Raw genomic sequence first — 17942 nt, forward strand, 5'->3', positions numbered from 1 at the left:
CTAATACTCTCTCTCTCTCTCTCTCTCTCTCTCTCTCTCTCTCTCTCTCTCTCTCACACACACACACACACACACACACACATTTACATACACACACAAATATAATATGTTTTACAATGAGAAAGTTTGAGAACTATTCTTTCTAGTTTGGTTACCATTTTGGGCCACTACAAATATTTTTGATGGTGGGCTTAAACCAAGTGGCAATCAGTTTTGAAGCAAAACAGAGGGACATAGATTGGTCATCCTGTAACTGTCTCTGGTATTGTTCAACAGCCTCACAGGCCATTAAAACAAAATTATGGTCTTACCTGTTTTGCCCCATGCTCCTCAAGCTTCATACATTTCTAACTCAATAGATGTCTGAAGTCCTTTGCAATTAAAAATTCTAATTCTGTGTTCACATTTTAGCTCTGCTCCAACCTCTCCTTTTTCCTTTCCCTTCCCTACTTCTCTGTCTCTGTCATTCGAAGAATTAAGTCGATAAAAAGTAAGACCTGAAAATAAGTCAAAAGTAAGACCCTACTGCCTCCACCTTCTCTCCTGAAATACTACATCAGACTTCTTCAGAGTTCAGACTGCCACTCTTAGAGCTCAGGAGATTGAAGGCTGGCATAGGATTGGATAGGATCCAGGGAGGATGGGGCATTGAAGCAAACTTCCAAAGATAATGCAATGTAATGTTTTAAAATCTGGTGACTATTTAGTTAAATATCTTGATTGTGGAAATGGTGAGACACAATTGTCAGTCAATAAACACTTATTAAGTTCTTACTTTATGTAAGGCATTGTGCTAACTGCTAAATTAGACAGAGAGGGTGGTTAGAATTATTCTCTGCATATATTTATAGTTGGAATGGATAACCCCTTTAAATCCATGCATGACCCTCCCTCCATCAATCAGCAGTGGCAGCTATAGAGTCACTGTCCCCACCATGGAAACAGTACACTGGGCAAGTTCCTTCCAACAATTTCCTGTAGCAAGGATGGCATCATAGACAATCACAGGGGCATCTGTTATTGCCTCTCCAGGCAGGATAACTCACTGACTCATAGAATTGATCTCTCTCTTTCACACTAAAAGCTTTTGGGAAAATAAGAGGCCTGCCATTTGAAATCATTCGAAATTTTAAGTACTTTTCTCCTTGATCTTTGAAGTAGTCCAAGGATTTAAGATTTGATTGCACAAAGAAACTAACCTGCACATTGTATTTTGGATTCTATTTCAACTCCATCAATCTTCCCCCCCATTTTGAGGGGGCCATTTGCTGCATAAGAGAGCAGAGGTGACAGCCACGGGTTAGACAATGGGATGGTAGGTAAGAGGTCATGTGTCTACTTTCAATGCTCATTTGGATCACACTATCCTGTTGCTCATGGTGTGGGAATCTTATTCCAATACCCATAGCATGTGTGTGGCAGTGCCACAGATTCTTTGTGGTTGTTCAATCGAATCCTCCATCCATTGGGTTCATCTGGCTCCAACTTCAAAGAATTGAATATACTGACACCACCTGGAACCTGGTCAATCATATCATTTATGCCTACTTTATAGTGTCTCACTATAAAGGAATACATCCAAGTTAAGTTTTCTTCTTTCCCAGCAGCTATGAGGACTTCTGCTGTAGCAGCACTGAATCATCAAGGACTCTTCCACCTTCAATATTGATGGCATCCAATCCTCCAAGGTTGGCAGGCTGTTGGTGCTTCTACTCACTACTAGATAGTAGTCACCTCCTGTACTTAGTACCATGACAGCTACATATCTCTTCAATAGTCCAGTAGACATGGTGTATCCCAGTAAAAGAAAGGGCTCTTGGACTTGACCTTGGATTAGTCTCAGTTTAGAATGGTTAGACAATCATACTGAAGTTCAAGGAGCCTGAGGCTCAGAAATGGCTCAGCTTCAGCACAGAGAAGTCTCCCCACCTGCTCTGGGTCTACTGGGGTACTTTTTTTACATGAAAAACGAAATTGTAGCTTTCAAGCCCTATTTATTGTTTTGTTCAACACTAGAAAAACAACACATTACTCAACAAGATAAATTCATACATATTTTCTCTTTTAATGCCTCTTAGATAAAATTACTGATTTTAATCATTTTTAGATGTAATCATACTCCCTGATTACATGCTTTTAAACAGCAGAGCTAGGTTTTGTTATATTTCAGGTATAACTGTACCGCCCCCATGTATGATTTTTCATTTAGAACATTAGAAACATTTCAGAAATATAACATTTCTATCCCCTGAAACCAATTTTCTTTGAAAAGACATTCTACTACATTTGGCTATTTAGGAAGCTTTCAATAGGATCAATTACTTTCAATTTCAGAGAAAAAGGTGTCAATAGGACTTAGGTTTCCCAGTGATTTGGTTATTTGGGAAAGTAAAAATATGATCTAGTCATATGAATAACATTCATATTAAATATAAAATGCAATTCTTAGTCTTTTCCCACTTGTTCATATTCAACTTGACTAGGATAATGAGGTGACATGGTAGTGAAAAGAGAGCTTCAGTCAGAAGAAATAAATTTGAATGCCAGCCCTGCCACTACCTGACTATCTGGGTAATATTAGTTTAGCAAGTAACTTAACCCAACTGAATCTCATTTTTTATTTTCTTATTGGAAAATGGAGATTTTAGTTGACCTACATAATTTAAGGGGTTTTGTGAGGATCTTTTGAGCAAATATATATAATTGTTTGAAAGTTCAAAGAATTAGAAATGCAAAAATGTGTTATTATACATGTTTTGAAAAATTATGATTCATAAGATCCTGCTTGAGAGTATAATTAGTGTATTCATCCTGGACTGCTTTATAACTCTTTCTTAGGATGCATTATTGTTATTCTCATGGATAGAAAATGGAAAATGGATTCTTTCTTTAGAGTGTTATGACAGAAACTAAAAATAGAAAAGAGCTAATATATTACTTAAATTTGTTTACTATATTATCTTGCAAGTCAAAATTGGCAACTTGAAGAAATCATTATCATCACCCAGCATTTTGTCCAGCATAATTTAATATAGCTAAGCATTAGCATTTCTAGTTTCTTTGTATGCCTATGAGAATTCTACACAGTCTAACAAATAGGTTTCCCTTCTTCTTTAAAGTAAAGCACTCATAACTTAAATAATTATCTATTTTCAAAAATTCAACATTAAAGGTGACTGCATTGGAAACCATAACAGAATGGAGATGTTGCAAACTGCTAATGAAAACAAGACAAAAACTCACATCTTCATAAATATAGCAATAAATTTGATTTTAATTGAAAATGTCAAATTAATGTTAAATTTAATCAATTTAAACATATGCAATTATTCCATTTTTATGCCAAGAAAACATTAATTAAACAAAAATGGCAGATATAACATGGGAATGTATCCGTCAAGATGGGAGGGTAAATCATATAAGCAATAATGAAGAAAACATTTGTAAAGGTACAAAACAAATTTTCTAATAATCAACTTGAATTCATTAAAAAAATTTCAAATCAATATTTTTGAGTTTCCAATTATACATGAATCTTGATAATTAACTTTCCCAGACTAAATTAAAATTTGTTAATTTTAAGAGGGAACAATTTGATGAGATACAAACTGAAAGGTGAGTATGAATTATATATTCAGATAAATTAAATCTAATTAAAATTTAAAAATAAACTATTAAGTGCCAACTTCATGCAAAGCTGGGGATATAATGCTAAAAAGTAGACAATATCTGATATTATGGAGCTTATTTTCAAATAATTTTTTCTATCTAGAATGAAAAAAATTTCTCCATAGATGAAATGGAGTTTTAAGATCTTTTGAAGATTTTAAAGGGATTATAATATCATATAGGTATAATAATTTTTTTAAAAAATTCAGGAATAGTTCTAGATTTTTCATATTAAATGTAATCATAAGGAAATATAATTTATCAGCAATCATAACCTAAATTATAAATTCAAATTGAGAATGCTCATTTGAAGAGTCATCATTAAAGTTCTATATCATTTTCATTATCATTCTAATAATTATAATTATTATTCCAGTCCTGATCCAATTGATTGAAACATTTTTTGGACCACCCATCCACCTCATTATCAGGAGCCAGTTTGAGAAGTCAGTCAATCATCCATCTTAATAACAACAACAGCAAAAAATAGAATTAAATTCCTTTTGTCTGTGTCTAAGATCAATTTCATCCTCCTAAGATGCTTTGAAATGGACCTGGATTTTAACAGAATTAGCCCTAAAGATTCCAGATAAGAGCTACAAAAATCATTTAAGAATGAGAGTCAACTAAATCTATCAATCAATCATTCTAAACCCTATTAATGGGTTCAATTGAGTTCAAATTTTGCTTCAAAACAAAGCCATTCCATAGAAGTCACAACCTTTCTCAGATTAAATTTCCTTCTTTGAAAAATAGGGATTATAACATCAAGTATCTCACAGGAATGTTCTCAGGAGCAAAATTAATAAATTTGCAAAGCACCCTCAAATTTTAAAAAGAATATGAGAGTCAGCTATCATCATTACTAAATTAAACAATATTATGTTCTTGTTCTGATACCATTATAAGTTTAGACTACCCCTATTGAATCAATTAAACATATAAAAGTATTAAATATGATGGAAAAAGTTGTCACTCATTTTTGAAATAGGGAAAACCATTAAATGAAATAAAATGATATGTTACAAGAAATACATCAAATTGGTTGATGAAGTATATTAGGATTTGTTGATGAGAGTCAGTTTTGATGTATAGGGTACAGATAAATTAGAAAACCAATTCAGGGTTTCATCATTGTCTCAAGGAAACATGTAAACATTTCTAGCCATACTTTTTTGAATGAGTTCTTTGGGTGATAAGGTCTCTCTCTAATCTTCTCCCTTCCACTAGAAAACAATTTGTGAATTTTGAAATAATGGACAATTTTGGACTTCTCATGGGGTTCTTAGCAGTGTCCCTAAAAATAATTGCAGAATTTCAATTCTGATGGCAGGATCTGATTTACCAGCTAAGAATAAACTACATTACAGTTAGGAAAGGAAGTGTGAGGATTCTACACAGAGACTAGCATAAACTGTAAGGGCATACCAAAAATACCTCTCAAGGGAAGAAAATTGTCCTAATCTTCTAAAATCTAGGTATGAATTACTCCTATACTATACATGGTTTATTAGTATGAATTCAGATTATTTCAACACTATAGTTAATGTGATGAAAGTATATCCCTATTTTTTCTTAAGTAAAGATTCATTAAAAATAACTTTAACTAATTAATTAATATTAGCTTATAATCATGGCAGGAGTGCACCAGTTGAGACTTAAGATCAGTATCATTAGAAAGTCAGTTACCCATTACTGAGTCAGTTGTGTGTATGTGAATATGTATTTGGAATAGCAGTTCCAAATTCTGTAACATATAAGCAATAGTAGTAGTTTTAATAAGAATCTACTAATCCAAAATGAAAATTTTGAATGAAATGCAACTCATATGAATATATAAGTTCTGATATATTTCAATATTTCAACATTTTAAGTTTAAGAATTAAAAGGAATGTTTGAAATCTAATATCTTCCTTTTAAGAGATAAAGCATCTGAGTCAAAGAGGGCTCAATTACTTAATGATGACTACATAAATTGTGGCAGAAGTGAAATTTTTACCCAATTTTTCTTTACTCTGAATGCAACACACTTCCTTGACAATACGACCTTCCCAAGAAACAATAACCTTGTGGGAAAAAGTCAATATGTGGTGATCAACTCTCCTCTAATTAAACTTGCCAGAACTGAATGATAAGTATGACTGTTTGGTCCTCTAGCCAAAATCTTTCCAGTTTCCTAAGTACAGTCCAATTCTATTGATATAGTCATCAACTTTTAAGAGTCAGTCCAGGATCTACATTTACACTACATTTACCTGCCAAAATTAGAGTAATTTCATGTGTCACATTGTCTCTTCTTCCAGGGTAGGAATATATACACATTCATAAATACATACAAATAATTATATATATACATTTGAATACACACACACACACATATATATATATATATACATGTAGATACATGTGCATATATAGTCACTCACACACAGATATAAAAGCATATACATATAAAATTATATCATAGAGACATAAAGCACTCATACAATCCTAAGTGCCTTTCTTAAAACCAAGGTCGAACATAATCCTTTACATCTAAAGAATCCAAAGATTTTCCCAGATTACATTACAGTAATGGTGACTCTGACATTACTATTAACTTTCTTTCAATATTCCAACTACTGCAAGATATAGTCAGTTATTGGACTTTTTAAACTTATTTTCTTTTTTTGAATTTTTAAAAAATGAATCAATAAATTTATTTTCATCCATATGCACATGTATATTTTTAAGTTACAAAATTTCCTTTCACCTTCCCTTACCATCCCCCTCCCCTCAGTGGTAAACAGTTACTTTAGCACTGAACAGACATATTTTAGATAAGCATGTATACATATTAGTGATTTTTAGTTATGGAGAATTAGGATTAAGGGGAAGACATATATATATACATATATATATATATATAAGAGATAATATTTGTAAAATTTTCATCACATTCTGAAGAATTGTTTTTTTTAGTGTCTTTGTTTTTCTTCTTCTGGATGTGGATTAACATTGTCCATAGCCGGGCTAATATGGTTAGCTCTCTGAACTGCTGAGAGGAGCTGCTTCCATTAAGGTTGATCATCTCACAATGTTTTTGTGAATGTATATATTGTTCTCTTGGTTCTGCTCCCTTCATTGAACTTGTTTTCTATCTGCTTATTTATCTTACATGAAAAGTTTATTTTTTAATAGAAATTCTTTTTCTTAAATAAAGAATATCTTTCTGTAAGAATTTGGACATTTTCACTTTATGTCATTCTTATACTTGCCTCCTTCTAATTTAAAAATAACTTGCTTCCAAAGAAAAGATTAGAGAGTATTGGAGAGGAAGGAATACTAAAATACACCTTCTCCTCAAACATGAAAATACTTGTAGACCCTAACATAGCTGATCTCAGATTCAACAAAAATATTAAGTAAAGTTCAGAAAGATTCGACTGCTACCTTTTTTTCCCCAGGAATCACAGATACCATCTTCAAATCTCATACATATCCAAAAATCTACCTCAAGAAGTATCCATTGCTAAACATTGTAATTTGACATAAATATGATTAAATTCAGAGTTTGAAGTTCAAAGAGAATAGATCTTGATTAGGAAGTATAATATTTACTTACTTTCCATTTCAACATCTTTGGATCCACTATGTTATCTGTCTCTATTTCCTTGTTTATGTCAATGATTCTTCCATTTTTCTTTTAACTATAAACAAGAATCTTACAGCTACATTTGACTCCTCTTATGTCACATGAGTCATTCATTTTATTAAATATTACAAATTCTGCCTTCCAAACATCCTTTGAACTATCTCTACCCTTTCACTTCTATTTCCATTACCCTAAGCCAGATGCCTGTTACCTTACTTCTAAAGTTTTGTCATCTCCTAGTTAGAGTTCCTAATTTCTTATTTGTTTCTTCCAAACTATCCTGCTTATTAATTGAAGATCGGTAATTCATCACAATTTTCATAATATTATTATTACTTTTAATAAAAATCCTATAAAAGATTTTTGTTAAGCAATATGCCCTCTTTTTTACATAATCTGTCATGAGGTTTAAAGATTTTGATGCATTAATTCTTCATAATAAGGCTACATGGGGTGGCTAGGTGGCGCAGTGGATAGAGCACTGGCCCTGGGGTAAAGAATACCTGAGTTCAAATCCAGACTCAGACACTTACTAATTAGCTAACTGTGTGGCCTTGGGCAAGCCACTTAACCCCATTTGCCTTGCAAAATCCTGAAAACAAAAACAAACAAACAAAAAAAACCAGAAAACATAATAAGGCTGCACATTTATCACATTGGATATTAAGTATATCTTGAATGAAATCCATTTTTCCATTTTTAGCATCCAATTTAGCTCATGACTTTTCTTTTTTTTATTTTAATTTAAGGTAATGGGGTTAAGTGATTTGCCTCAGGTCTCACGGGGATGTAATTATTAAATTCTGAGACTGGATTTGAATTCAGGTCCTCCTGACTCCAAGGTCGGTCCGTGCTCAATCTACCATGCCACCTAGCCTGCCCCTAGCCCATGATTTTTCAATGTGGTTCAAGTTATTTGGATTCCCAGATCAGTGGAACTTATTGAGCAATATGCCTTAGATTAATTTCTATATGTTCCATTGTCTTAAGAACAAAAAAAAGAAAAAGGCTTACATGTATATTAGTGTTTTTTTTTAAATTCCAAAACATTTTAAAGGTAGATGTTCAATATCTTTATAAAGCTGCTAAGATATAGGCTCATGTATGCTTTTTCTTATTGACAACAGTTTTGCTATAGTATTAGAGGGAAAAGTAGTATGATCAATAAAAATTACCTCTTTTCTAAACTTTAGTACAATTGTCTTCTTGCAATTTTGTCAATAATTTTTTTCTCCGACATAGAAATATTTAGCAGGTATTTTTTATTATGTATTTATTTTTTTTTTTGTTCTTCCAATTTCAAGAAGTATATACTAATAGCATCAAACTCAAATAGAAAAGAGGGCACTAACCATACATAACATTTCTAGAGGGCTGCATATTGACTTAGGAAACCACACATTATTTATGTTCTACTGTATTTCTATTTATTTAATTACAAAATCTGCTTCAGTTCTCAGTCTGAAATTTTGTGGGTCACAATGCCTGAGCAGTTGACATTGGTCTGCTAGTTATAGATAAATTATTATCTCGTACACTTGCCTTTCTCTTTGTACATTTTATGAGGATGAATTAAGACGTTTTGTGGTAAGAGATTGACAGTAGTGAGCTTTTTTAACTTTTTTCAACTATATTTTCATTAGTACTTTGATGGAATTTATTGATTTTCTTCAGTATAGGCTGGAATATTTGAGGAAATACCTGATTTCTCGATATCAACAACTTTATTACTTGATCAATGAATTGTGACCTTAAAGAAATACTAGTGCTATAGAATTAAAAGCTAAAACAATAAAAGAAAGCAGGAAGAAATATAGCACCAAACTGATTACAAACTTAGTAAATTGGGGAAACCAGTTTAAAACAATTTTATATAGTCAAGGTCAAATAGTCTTTATTTAATCTAATATCAATAGAATCAATAGAATATTAATAGAATTATTAATATTTAATTTAATATTAATTTAATATTAATAGAATTATAGAATTAATAGAAATTATTATTATTATCATTATTATTATTTTAGGGGGGTTTGCAAGGCAAATGGGGTTAAGTGGCTTGCCCAAGGCCACACAGCTAGGTAATTATGAAGTGTCTGAGATCAGATTTGAACTCAGGTACTCCTGACTCCAAGGCCAGTGCTTTATCCACTATACCACCTAGACTCCCCTATTATTGCTATTGATTTCAGAAACTGAAACCATGTCAAAATTATTCTTTGACTCATTAACTCATGCAGCATTCTCTCAGGCAATCTCACTGCATAAGAAGAGAATATCTTTTAGATGCACTGCTTAGCATTTTAATGACTCCACTACCATGTGAATGGTGTCTCATTTATTCATTAAAAATAGAATGGACCAAATAATTTTAATAGTCAGAAACCACCATAGAGAGGATTTGGAAAATTTATAATTTCTAGCACCTAATTTGAAATTTGTAAAATATAGATATTTGTGAGAACATAGGTAATGGGTTGGTATATTATTAACTTCATTATATTTTACTTCTAAAATATGTAGAGAAATTGCTGATATGATAGAAGTGTATTGTCATCCATATATATATATATATATATATATATATATATATATATATATATATATATATATATATTCTGGCTAATTTATTTAAGCAGTTAATTTATAAATCTCACCAAAGGATTATTTCATTTTAGTGTCCTGCTGTGAAACATTCTACCACAAGAAGAAGATGGATATTTTGTGGGTAGATATGTTGCATTACAATAACCCTCAATGATATTTTCAATATTAAATAAAGGAAAAGTGAGCAACAGAAAAAGTTTGCAGAATGTGGCATGTTATATAAATATTATTATGGCTATCTCCATTAAATATGTCTGGAATGACACAATAAATATTTGTTTCTATATTATATGACACTTTAAACTTTGCTTAGTCTATAGAAAACAATTATGGATAAATGACGATAAATATATATATATATATATATATATATATATATATATATATATATATATATAAAGTAGAAACTCTCTTACGTGAACTACCAATTAACTACAAATATAATTGTAGATAATTCATTATATGGATCCAGAAATTATCTTTCAGTCCATATTTGTGTACAGTTTTTTACTCTTTAATTAAAAAAAGAAACCTTTTTCTGACAGTATGTAAGTTACTTGAGGGAATGGATTATTTTCATTTTTGTTTTTGTATTTCCAATTGTTTCCTTAGAGCCTGCCACATATACCTAATTAGAAATTAATAAATATTTGTTGGATAATATTCAATTTTGTATTAATACATTTGCATTTATATGTAAGCACATAAACAATTGTTTGTATTTATGAAGAAAAACAAAAATTAAAACTTTTTTAATATTACCATGCTAACTTTGTATCTAGAAATTACTATTTACTTGATCAACTTAAAAATAAAGCTTGGAGGATATACATCACCAAATCAACTTCTTTATGAAGATATTTTCTACCTCAGTGAATCTATGATGTGATATATTAACAGTGGTTGCCATGACAGTGTCTTTTCTTCTTTAAAAAGGAAGAAAATAAATAGAGGTGCAAAAAGCCCACATGGTTTGTTGGCACATTAATCAAGTTTGTCCCAGGCTGTCGAAGCTCCAATGTTACTGCTGCCACACCAATCCATAAGCACACTCTCCTAACTATGCAGTCTATCTTTATTGTCCCTGAGCTTCCCAAGAAACTTTTCTTTCATTGTCAAGGACCAGTGACTCTGCATCTGCACCTCTGAGGTATAAAGGGGCATAGAAAGGCATGTTTTATTAAATTATTCCAAATGAATTGAATATGCAGTTATCACTAAGGTCTTAAGAGAAATTGTTCAGAGAAATCCACCTTGCTCTCATTTATCTCTGTTTTGTATAAGTCATTGATTCTAAGGAGGTCAAAATGCTATTTACATTGAGGAGCATAGTGTTACACTTGAAAGCTACAAATGAATCTTTTAGAATGTGGTCACTTTATGCCTTTTGAATTTTAACTAAGGGGTGCTACCTTTATTTTTTTTTTTAGGTTTTTGCAAGATAAATGGGGTTAAGTGGCTTGCCCAAGACGACACAGCTAGGTAATTGTTAAGTGTCTGAGACCGGATTTGAACCTAGGTACTCCTGACTCCAAGGCCATTGCTTTATCCACCATGCCACCTAGCCACCCCTAGGGGTGCTACCTTCAAAACTGATGACTAGATAATACTCTGTATCTTTTATGGATCAGGTCATAATTGCATTTAAAATCACAGAATTCTAGATTTGGAAGCAACCTTATCAGCAATGTGGTCTATTATTCCTGAAGAACTAAAATTTCTTTGACAACTGATGATCCAGTCTCTTTTTTTTTTAGTGTTTTTTTTTTGCAAGGTAATGGGGGTTAAGTGGTTTGCCCAAGGCCACACAGTTAGGTAATTATTATGTGTCTGAGGCTAGATTTGAACTCAGGTACTCCTGACTCCAGGGCCGGTGCTCTATCCACTTCGCCACCTAGCCGCCCCTTAGTCTTTGTTTTTAAATCCCCATTTTAAGTAGGTGTTGGAACACCTGCCCTGGAGTCAGGAGGACCTGAATTCAAATTTGACCTCAGGCTCTTAATAATTGCACTAAATTAAAAAAAAATAACGAAGGAAGGAATCAATAAATGAATCAATCAATAAATAAAATTTAAAAATAAGTGGGTGTTGGGGTGGAAAATACTGACCAGATAATCTATTCTACTTTTCTGAACTTTTAATTGCAGAAAAGGTTTATTTCTGTTTCTTTATATTCCCCCATTTCAAAAATAAAGTTTTCTGAATGGGGAATTCATTGGAAGCTGAATTTCCTTCCCATGATAATCAATCAAATTCTTTAATAATTTATCATTCCAATTTCTGTACTGCCACATTCTTTTCTCTGGTATTTATACAATTCTTTCAATTTTCCTAATATGACCCCTAATTTTGGTGTCTTGAGAATATCACAAAAAGCACAGATGGGGCCAATATGACTAATGGGTAGCCAATGGCAGTCTAGAGAAGGACTACATACCAAAATAAAATGTTTGTCTCAATAAAACCTAAGACTACCTTTTCATATTGTTTGTTATATTTACTGAATTTTTAGGTGGTGAAGTGGATAGAGAACTGGGACTGGAGTCAAGGGAATCCTGACTTCGAATCCAGTCTCTGACAATAGCTCTGTCCCCATGGGCAAGTCACTTAACTTGATATTTTCTCTCAGTTTCCTCATCTATAAAATGAGTTAGAAAAAGAAAAGGGCAAACCTCTTCAGTATCTTTGCCAAGAAAACTCTTAAGTACGGTCATGAAAACTCAGCCATGAATGGATACAACAAAACTGAACTTTTGGATAATATTGAAAGTGTGATGTAATAAATTATATTTTCCCCCAGAGGAAGTGTGTTTCATCAACATATATATCCCTCAACTCATATTAGTTAAATTAAAATAATAACCTTTGAGATACAATCTCAGGAGAATTGAGAAAGGCTCTTACTTAAATTTGTTTTCTTGTACTTGAAATTCTAATTCAGAATTGAAGAACTATTACTGTGACTAGCAGGGATTACTAGCCCCATTCCCTTCATTCTCTACCAGATTCACTGCAGGAGGGACCTTTTCCTAATTAGGGGGATTAAGTTCTCTATTCCTATACTCACTGGCTCATTAGAAAACTTCCATTATCTTTTGTGGAGGAATGCATATAATAGTATGAGCTTTGGCTTTTATCTAGGTGAACCCAAAGGAGAAAATAAAATAGGTATTAAATGTATGACATGAATCAGGTAAAGGATAGGAATTTATAGTAAAGGATAGGAAAAGCTAAGCATAAAAGAATCATAATACACATTGGCATAATAATTAACATATAATTCAATAACGTAACCTATAGCTACTAAAATATTCTTAGTGGGAGATTTGCAGTTAACTCCTCTTTACAGTGTTTTCATGGTTGATCATTGCATATTTCACCAGGATTTGGCATTATCTTAACTAATACTAGAACTCATCTCTTTGTATAATCAGTCAAATTGCTTATTTTTCATCTCCTGCCACCCTAGTGACCACCTTTCCAATATGCCAGTGGTTTACTACTGCTATCTCTATGCAGAAATAAAAAGGTTTTGAAGGTGTCATCTACTAAAAGAAAGGGATCCCATGAGAAAGGTAAGGGTAGTCAAGTGTCTCTTGGGATAGACTTACCTAGACAAGGCCTTTGTGTTAGCTGTCATTTAAGTGGTTTCACATTGATACCAAGACAGAAAAAGATCCTATCCTTCTACATCCCTTTTTGGAGTCAATCTGAAGTCATAAGAGCTCCAGTTAGAAACTATTTCTTCTATTAAAAGCAACCACTGGGGGAAAGGTAGCTAAGTGGTGCAGTAGATAGATGCCACCTAGCCGCCCGGCAAATATACTTTAAAAAAAAAAAGTAGAATTGTTATATTGGATTAATGTTTATTTTTAAAAATTTAAATCTGGGGGCAGCTAGGTGGTGCAGTGGATAAAGCACCAGCCCTGGAGGCAGGAGTACCTGGGTTCAAATCCAGCCTCAGATACTTAATAATTACCTAGCTGTGCAGCCTTGGGCAAGCCACTTAACCCGGTTTGCCTTGCAAAAACCTAAAAAGAACAACAAAAAAGAAATTTAAATCTGAATGCACGTATCTGGAAATTTTGGCTCTGCTTCCATTGTTTCTATTTTTTAAAAAAAAATCCAGGAATTCGTTGATTCATGAATTTTCTTTCATTTTCTTTTTATTATAAAAATATTGCATTTGATTTTCAATTTCTACCTATCATTTTTATAAGATTTTGAATTTTACAATTTCCACCCACCTCATGAACATTTTAATATGGTAGTAGACTATCAGATTATTTTCTTGTTTGGAAAAAGAACTACATGAGACCTCAGGTCAAAGGGTACAGAAATTTTCATCACCCTAATTCAATATTTCTTTATCAAGTATAAATATGTATCAGCTGACTTTTTTCCCCTCGATTTTGACCCCAGATATTTCTCAGCTTCTAATCAAAGAAATTCAATAAACAAGCATGGGAGGGAAAAAGAATAAACATCTATATAGTGTGTACTATGTACTTGACACTATAAATTCACAACTCTGTAATGCAAGTTGATTATATTCCAAATTTACCATCGAAGAAATTAAGCAAACAGAGGTTAAATGACTGGTCCTGGATTACATAGCCAATAAATATGTGAAGTCAAATTTGAACTCTTTTTCCTAATTCCAGGTCAATGTACTCTTCTCTAATTATTTGTGCTTCTTCAGTTGCAGTTCTTGAGTCACCACATCCTCATTTTGACCTCTGGATGGGGATAAATGAAATGTGTCAAAGACAAATTTTGTATACTTCATAATTTTACCTAGCGTTGCCTGATGTAAATGTGGTTTATTAAATCTGAACCCTCAGAAAACCCCTTTATCCCACTTGTCTTCTAAACCTACTGAATTGTTTTGATGCTGAAAACTAACTAACCCACACTGGTAATGGAATGAGCACATTTATATGTGTCTATAATCTGCAGCATTTGGGTCAAAATTGTTTAGTTTCTTGGTGACTCAATTTTCATATCTATAAAAGGAAAAGTTAGGACTGGATGACTTTTAAAGTCTTTCTTAATATAAATTTGTATTATGAATTCTATTTGGTTATGTATTAGCAGTGGAGGTGAATTAGTATTGCTCTTCTCATAATCTAACAAGATCTTAGTCCATTTCTACTTCTCAGTTAATATATTCATACTAGTTGACTGGTTAGCATGGTAATTATAATTTATGAATTTGGATAAGCACAATTTGTTTCAGAAACTTGAGAAATTTCAATATCTGTATTCCCTAGTATCTATCTGGAAAAGTTTATGAAATTTTAGATCTTCTTAGAATGAGTAATCAATAATAATCCATGTATTTTTCTGGTATTTAAATTATGACAGGCTACTCTCTCTCTCTCTCTCTCTCTCTCTCTCTCTCTCTCTCTCTCTGTCTCTGTCTCTGTCTCTCTCTCCCCATATAAATGGAGAAAGATAGTGAGATAAATAGTTATAGGAATATCTATGGTTACCTATCCAAATATATATTTAGAATATTTGTGTAATGTTCATATAGATACTTGTATATGGTTTGTGTATAGCTATGTGCATGTATAAATGCACCTTTGTTATCTAATTAAATGATTATATATTTATACATCAATAAATATAAGTATTTCAGAAATTTCTCTATGATCAAATTAAAGTCTATATGATAATATGACTTGAAGGGAATGTGGTACTTATAACCAAATAATATTTAGCAGAAGATTTATCTGACAGTGCATCATTGTTTGGTTAACCAATTCTTTTATCCATTCATGGAATGTCCTCTTCACCTATTGGAACTCCTCTCTTTAAGGTCCTCCCTCCTGTAAGAGACCAGTGGCCAGGGTTATCCATGAAAAATAATGTGTTAGTTTGCCTCGATAAATCTCAGATGATGAAAATAAAAAGCTTTAAGGTCAATGATTGTCTCATTTTTATATCTACACCTCTTTATCCCCCCAATGCCTACCACACTGCCTATCTGTCACACAGTGGGATATACTTAAATGCTCAGTGCAATCATTTGCCTGGCATTATTAGGGTTGTGATGAATCTTTCAAATAATTGAAATTTACTTCTTGATTTTTCTCACAAGTATAATCAATTTAATATGGAATAGTTTCTCCCAATCCCAAAGAGGTCCAAATGTACAATCTTAGTCATCAGATAAGCATTCTTGGAGTTTACATAGGTATGAACCAAGAAGAAAATTCAAGGAGGAAAACTCAGTTGGTCAAGTGCACTGTTTCATAGTGCATTGAGAAGACTGTCCCAAAAAAGATAGACTATATGGACTTGCTGAATAGCTAAATGGATCAAAATATCCTCTGCTCTAGTAGGATAAAATGACTATACCTTCGAAGTTTGTGCAGAGAAACTTAGCACTGGGTTCCCAGAGTGAAAATTGGAAAGAACCAGGCTTTAATTCTTTTTCGAGCCAGAGGTTGGTGGGGTCCTCCAGTTCATAATGGTTCAATCTAGTCTTTTTTCCTTTTTCTTCTAAAACACAAGTAGTGTTTGTGACTAGGATGTAATTGTCAGCCTAAAACAAAATGAATTTAGGGTATCAACTCTGTCAATACTGAGGTGAAGAACTTTTTTGGGTACACTACAAGAGCAGATGAAGTATGTGGGTAAAGGGAAAATATATTTTAAATCTTCTATGACTTATTATATGATCTTCAAGAATTGTTATGGCTAAAATATCTTTCTTGAGTCCAAGTGATGTCGTACCTTCATCACTTTGCTCATACAGTCCATCACTCGATTTGTAAGTTCATCATCCTTCTAGGGCCTGCCAAAGAGGATATTCAGTGAGTATAATCTCAACCCAGCTAGGAAATGGTAAGGCTTCAAGAGATAACATTTGTGAAGGAATCAATATGATCTCATAAATAAACAAACAAACTGAAAACATGAACAGACATAAAGAAACAGCAAGAGACCTAAAAGTTTCAAGGAAAAATGGGGGTAAGTGCTATGGAAGATCTAATTAAATTAACCTGTATCTAGGATCAACTTTTTGAGTCCTCTTAACTTCAAGGCATCTAGGATTTGGCAAATGTTGGAGGGCTTGATAAGATTATGATTGCTCTAAGCCTCAGGCCCTCTCTTTGAATTACAATGTCTTTCTCTGTTATATTTCAGCCTCAAATTCCATTTCCTCTCTATTTCCTCTCAAACTTTAATTTGAATAATCAATAAACTATTAGTCACATTTATTATGTATATGCTATTTGCCAAGTAATGGAGGTAAATACAAAAATAGGATAGTTCTTTCTCTCAAGGAGTTTTTACACTTCTAAACAAAGCCAAAGGCCATATATACGTAAATTTCTTTTGTTTCAGTTTTTTAAAAACATTTTTGTCATCTTGAAACAACATTAATGTAAATTTGAAATTAGATTGCTTTTACTAATCATAATTATAATATATAGAAAGTCCATTTTCTGGCAGTAGGGCAATTTACAAAGCACTAGTTCTGGAATCCTGAAGAATCAAGTTCAAGTTTGATATCAGACACTGTCTATGTAACCCTAGGCAAGTCATTTTACATCTGTTTTTCCTCTGTTTCCTCAATTATAAAATGAAGATAAAACCATTCCCTGCCTTCCAGGGTTTTTTATTAGGATCAAAAAATGCTTATCATCATACTTGATACATAGCAGGTGATTAACAAATATATATTTCTCCCCACCATTTCCATTAGAAAAAAACTTTAACTTAGATGATTTGTTTTGACTTAGATGATTTATTTTGATTTCCACAATAATATGAGATACTACGTATGTTTTAACTGGATTTCATAAGGAAAACAACAAGAAATCAACAATTTTGGCTCAGATAATTTAAGGAAATTTGACTAGTAAGAGTAAAGGCCTCTTCATTCTACTTAGTATTTGAGACATCAATGATATTGGGGAATACACCATTATTTATCAATGTCTTTAAAAATTGCTAAAATATAATTTGCAGAATATTTACATTTTTCATTAAATTTTATGGAGATAGATGTTTATAT

The 17942-nt window shown here is 32.4% G+C and overlaps 1 pseudogene; it reads right to left on the reverse strand.

The window, feature by feature from the left end:
- Positions 1-805: 805 nt before the first annotated feature.
- Positions 806-16681, reverse strand: LOC141492286 (ADP-ribosylhydrolase ARH1 pseudogene; annotated as a pseudogene).
- Positions 16682-17942: the final 1261 nt, after the last annotated feature.

This window comes from Macrotis lagotis, chromosome 6 (genome assembly GCF_037893015.1).
Source record: "Macrotis lagotis isolate mMagLag1 chromosome 6, bilby.v1.9.chrom.fasta, whole genome shotgun sequence".
Taxonomy (NCBI): Eukaryota; Metazoa; Chordata; class Mammalia; order Peramelemorphia; family Peramelidae; genus Macrotis; species Macrotis lagotis.